This window comes from Echinops telfairi, unplaced genomic scaffold (assembly GCF_000313985.2).
Source record: "Echinops telfairi isolate 266 unplaced genomic scaffold, ASM31398v2 ScPeMD7_7425;HRSCAF=8463, whole genome shotgun sequence".
Lineage (NCBI taxonomy): Eukaryota > Metazoa > Chordata > Mammalia > Afrosoricida > Tenrecidae > Echinops > Echinops telfairi.
The window spans coordinates 5955822-5962109 of record NW_022111325.1 but is presented as its reverse complement, the minus strand read 5'-3'; the positions used below and the strand labels follow the sequence as shown (position 1 = coordinate 5962109).

General features: G+C 42.7%; 1 pseudogene; it reads right to left on the bottom strand.

The window, feature by feature from the left end:
- Positions 1-2383: 2383 nt before the first annotated feature.
- LOC101656326 lies at positions 2384-2770 on the bottom strand (annotated as a pseudogene).
- Positions 2771-6288: the final 3518 nt, after the last annotated feature.

Below are 6288 nucleotides of genomic sequence, written 5' to 3'. Positions count from 1 at the left end.
CATTGACAGAATCAGAGCCTTGGAGTTGAAGGAGCCATGGGGAGCCCCATGCCAGCACTGAGATGCTTCCACCACCATTGGATCCACAAGACTTTCCACCCACTGGCCTGTGATCTTCATGCATTCAGCATCATTGCATGGCTGCGTGAGCCTGAAGAGGAATTTACAGATTGATATCAAATATATGGGTCAATATTGGACTTATGGAGTTAATCTGGACTGAACTGGGTTGCTTTCTTAATGTACAATTACTCTTTATATGAAGCTCTTTCTTATGCACATGAGTGTCTATGGATTTGTTTCTCTAGTCAACCCTGACAAACAGATGGGAGTAGACAGTTCATCTTCTCCTGTGTCTTTCTCCTCTGTCTCCCACAGTGACTGGTGGTTTCAACTGCTCACCTTGCAGATCACAGGTGAATATGTAACCACGATGCCACCAGGATGTCCTGCACATCTAATTAAGAAAGACCAAGGGATTGTTGCATTTGAATTACGGTGCTGGTGAAGAATATTGAAAATAGCATGGACTGCTAAAAGGACAACCAGATATGTCCTGGAAGAAGTACGGACAGAGTGCTCCTTAGAAGCAAGGATGGTGAGACTTCATCTAAGGTACTTTGGACATGTTGTCAGGAGAAGCCAGTCCCTGGAGAAGGACATCATCTTTGGTAAAGTAGAAGGGCAGTAATAAAACAGGAAGGCTGTCAACGAGGGGGATTGACACAATGACTGCAACAATGTGCTCAAGCATAGGAACAGTTGTGAGGATGGGGCAGCGCTGGGTTTCATTCTAGTGTGCATAGGGTTGCTGTGTTAGTCTGGGTTGACTAGAGAAACAAATCCAGAGACATTCATATATGTGTAAGTGAGAGTTTTATATAAAAGAGTAATTGTGTATTAAGAAAACATACCAGCCCAGTTCAAGTTCACAAATCCGATATTAACCCATATGTCTTATACCAAGCTATAAATTCCTCTTCAGACTTACGCAACAAATACAATGATGCTGAATGCCGAAAGATCACAGACCATTGAGTAGAAAGTCTTGTGTATCCAGTGATGGAAGCATCTCAGCACTGGCGTGGATCTCCATGTGGCTCCTCCAGCTCTCTGGGTTCTGGCTGCAGCAGTGTAGCTTCATCAGGCTTGTCCTCCATAATGTCTCACAGAGAGTGAACGGATCCCGCCTCCAGCAAGCTATTTATCTCCTTAGTGCCTCCCGCTGAGGTCATCAAGCTGCGACCTGATTGACAGGCTAAACTCTACCCCTTCACTCTTAAATCTCAAATTGACAACAGATTATGTAACTACCACAGCTGCTATGGGTTGGAACCCACCTTATGACTCCTAAAAAAACAACAATAACAATAGGCATCTAAGTTGTCTTCTGCTGTTTGTGTGTATTTAGTTAGGTGAGCTTCATGGTTTCAGGTTTTAGACAAGGCTTATACATTTTTGTACATTGTTAATTACTCTATTGCCGATCAAAAGGTTTGTGATTCAGACCCACCCGTCAGTTCTTTTGGAGAAAGATGTGGTGAACGGCTTTGGCGAAGCTTCCAGGCTAGAAAACTCTAGGGGGTAGTTCTACTCTGTCACATACAGTAGTTCTGGGTCAACAATCAACCTAACTCAAGCAACAAAAGCATCAATTGCAAAATAGAACTTATGCTATAGAACTGGCATTAGTCCACTGCTGTAGTGATTACTGAAGTCAGATCTTAACATCCTGGCCGATGCAGTGAGCTTCTGAGTCATCACTTAGAGCTCTTCTGCAGAGTGGTTTAGGGGGTGTATACAGAGGGGTACGATGAAAAGGTGGTGGCGGGTTTTTGTTTGTTTGGTCTAGATCCCTTTTCATACAAGTTGAGCCTTTCTTCAGCCTTTCTAATGATCTGTGAGGGGTTGGTCGTTTCTGTAAAGCCCACATCTTTTTAAACTAACCGGAACCGATTTTGTTGTTTGTCACTAGGATTGGGAGCAATGCCCTTTCAAGCTGTTTGCTTTCCCTTATGGTTCAAAAGTTAAGTGTGGTGTGTGAGCAGTGGGTCTGAGGGCTGCAGGAAAGGATGAGGGGAGAGAACGAGAGATGGGAAGGGTGAGGAAGTGCAGGGCCTAACCCCTAGGATTTGTTTATTTGATCTGTTGGGATTCCTAAAAGGAGTCTCTATATATCAAGTATATATATTTTGTCCAAATATACCAAGAAGGCAGGGCAGAGCCAAATGCACACACACACATATATGTATATACATTATAAATGCATATATATATATATATATATATTTCAGTGAAAGTGAGACTTTATTGAGGGCCCAGAGCCACTGGGATCAGGAGAACCCCACCAGCAGGAGGCAGGCGAGCCGGTAGACAGGGGCCCTTATTTGACCTTCTTCTTGGGACGCAGGCTGTTGGTGTGGCCACACTTCTTGCAGCAGTGAACCGCATGGGGTGACGGTGAGCAAAGCACTTGCGGCAGATCGTCGTGTGGCAGTTGTACTTCTGGGCAGCTGGCGCAGGGACGGCTCCATGATGCCACCATGCAGACGCAGCACCAAGTGCAGGTGGGATCTTTCTGGATGTTGTAGTCCGAGAGAGTGCGGCCATCCACCAGCTGTTTGCCAGCAAAAGTCAGACGCTGCTGGTCTGGGGGAATGCCCTCCTTGTCTTGGATTTTAACCTTGACTTTCTCGATGGTGTCACGGGGCTCACTCTCAAGGGTAGTGGTCTTGCCCATCAGGGTCTTCACAAAGATCTGCATCTCTGTGTTTGCCACTCAGGCCACCTTGTTGAAGAGCAAGAAAGAATATTTTTGCAGAAAAAAAGGAGTTCGATTTCTGTCTGTCAATTTCTAGCTAGATATTGCTGAGCAAGTGACTTAATTTCCCTAAAATTCCCTCTTTTTGAGGTTAATGTATTTCCAGAGGCAGTTGTGGTGAGGATACATGAGGTAGGCTGTGAAAAGGACTGAGTTCTTTGTAGTGGTGTGATGAAAACAAGCAGTCCTGGAGACAATCAACGCCCCTAGAACATGTAGGAAGTACTGGCTCTACATAGGAATAGTCCCAGCAGTTATTTCATGATTTTTAGCTAAGTCAGCATTTGGTATTTTACATCATTGTAACTATAGAAGGGGACCCTAGTACTGTAGTGGGTTAAGAATTTGGCTGCTACCAGTGGAGTTTATGTTATGAGTTGTGTGAGTCCAGGTAGACTATAAAAACAAATCCGGAGACAGTCACATATGTGTAAGAGAGAGCTTTATATCAAACAGTAATTGTATATTAAGAAAACATCCCAGCCCAGTCCAGATCAAGTCCATAAGTCTGATACTAGCCCATATGTCTGATGCCAGTCTGCAAATTCCTCTTCAGACTCACGCAACACATGCAATGATGCTGAATACAGGAAGATCACAGGCCAATTGGTAAAAAAAATCTTGTGGATCCAGTGATGGTAGAAGCATTTCAGTGCTGGCATGGGGTTTTATGTGGCTTCTCCCACTCCAGGGCTCTGAATGCCAACAGCATAGCGCCATGTAGCTTGTCAACAAAATGTCAAGCAAAGAGAGTTTGTGTGCCACTGACTGGAGTTCCCAGAATCCTCAGAAGTCCATGCCTACAAAGAGGCATCATTGGCTATGACCTGATAGACAGGCTAGACTCCACCCCTTTTCTCAAGTTGACAGAAGAATATGTAACTGCCACACTCGCAATGAAATATTCTGAAAACAAACCACAATAAAGATTGTACAACATGAAGAATATAGCCCATGTCACTGGATTGGTGTGGTAGTTATATTATCTTGTGTCAACTTGAGGATATTAAGACTGAAGGGGTGGGGTCTAGTCTGTCAATTAGATCACAGCCTGATGGATACCTCCTTGTGGGCATGACCTTCTCATGACGATTCTGGGAACTTCCTCCCTTTCTCCCTGGAAGAGGGCCACACTCTCTCTCTGCTTCACCTTCCTGTTGACAAGCCACAAGGAGCCATGCTGATGGCAGCCAGAGCCCTGGGGATGCATCCACTGCCCTGGGGATGCATCCACTGCCATTGGATCCACAGGACTTTCCACCCACCAGGCTGCGATCTTCCTGCATTCAGCATCATTGCATGTGTTGCATGTGAATCTAAAGATTAATTTATGGACATATGAGCTAATATCAGGCTTATGGACTTGATCTGGACTGTGTTAGGATGTTTTCTTAATGTACAACTGTTCTTTGATATCAAGCTCTCTCTTACACATATATGAGTGTCACTGAATTTGTTTCTCTAGTCAATCCAGACTAACACGATTGCACATGTGGAAACTGTTGAATTAAGCTTTTAATACATTTTGTTTTCACCACAATAAAAGAAAAAGGAAGACAAAAATATCCTATGGAACAGTTTTATTCTGTAACTCATGGAATCATCATGAATCTGAATCAACTTGGTGGCAACAGATTTCTTTTTGGTTGGTTTGTTTTTGTTATGCATTATTAGTCAATACAAAAGTGTTAACACTGATTTTTTCCCTTAGCTGTCACTGATTTTTTAATGAAAATTTAAAGTCCATTTATATATAGTGTGACAAATTATATGCTATATTCTAATATTTCAATACTAAAAAACCACAGAAAGGAATTGGGCTACTAGCTGAAAGGTTTGAACCCCTCAACCACTTTTTGGGAGAAAGATGAGGCAGTCTTCTTGTGTAAGAATTTACAGATCCAGAAATCCTTTTGGGCAGTAGAATTGGTTCCATGTCCCATGCTCTAGAACTCAGTAAGTAAAACTAACATTTCAGCCATGTTTGTTGATTGCATGCCCATTCTTAATTATTTTAAAATCTTTCAAAGTTAACAGTACTTCTTTAATAGTTTGCCCTTTTTCAAATGTGTTAATCATGAATTATTTGGAACAGAATTTCAATATTATTTCAAAATAAATTCAGTGTGGGATCCAGCCCCACATCTGGATGAGTCCTAAGGGGTGGTTTTGTAATCCAAGGGTACATTTGAGGGACATGAGACAAGGCATGCAAGGGCTCACCTCTTTCATGGCTACCAGAAGCAGAAATGAGGCAGTAATGTATTTTCTCACAGGCTTAAATAATTTCGGTCATGCAAGCCATGGTAAGCACATATGTAACAGAAAGGGATTGTATTAGAAGCATACACATAACATGAGAGGAATGAACTAGGGCAGCAGTTCTCAACCTGTGAGTTGCGAACCATTTGGGGGTCGAAGGACCCTTTCACAGGGGTTTCCCAATTCAGAACAGTAGCAAAATTAAAGTTATGAAGTAGCAATGAAAATAATTTTATGGTTGGAGGGTTCCCACAACATGAACTGTATTAAAGGGTCACAGCATTAGGAAGGTTGAGAAGCACTGAGCTAGGGGCATAACCCAATAGGAAGGACAGGTTCTAGAAGCATGCATGTGACAGGATAAGCAGATTCTAGGGTCAAGATGGCAGCCTAGCCATGGTCATCTCTGAGCTGGCTTGACTTGAGATGTCCCTGGGCTTTTCTCCAAGGGTACAATCTATGATCCTTAACAAAAGGGAGTGGGGCCTACTTAGTGTGTGAGACAGACAATAGAGTCTGATTGCCTTTTATGACAGACTACATTCAGGCAAGTAGCCTTCAGACCTTCAAGGGCATCGAGTAGCCACCATGTGCTTGCAAGTAGAATCCTAAAATTGGCATTAATATGGGGGACATCATGGGGTATAACTTTTACTTAGGAGAATGTAAGTGGGATGAATCTCCACACCATGAGCATGATGGCCTCCCTCCACGGGAGCCCCAGCCTCCCAGCCTCCTGAACATAGGAACGTAACGTAGAGAATTTGTCCAAATATACTCTTCCTAGTCCTGTTTCCCACAATTCAGGATTTTGTTTTATTTTAATAACTATCCATCACCAGAGTGTGTGTGCATGCGCGCACGCGCACACACACATATCCCTTGCTCATTTTTCCCTTTTGAAGTATCTCTCTCTCTTGGCATTTTCTGACTTGCTCTATTTTGGACTTAATACTCTCTAAGCCTTTGCAAATCAATGTTTTGGAATTTCTTGTCACCTGAGATTCCCCTGAATCATTTTACACTATTCTTACACTTACTGTTCTTTGATTATTAGCTGGCTATATGCCATATTTTCTTTCCAACAGCTGGGTGCAATTTTTAAAGAAATATCTTCCTTCTAATAGAGTTTGCTGGGCTACGTTCAATACCAATGATGTTCTTATGAAATGTCTCTTAATTAATGTTCTATAATTTATCTCTAT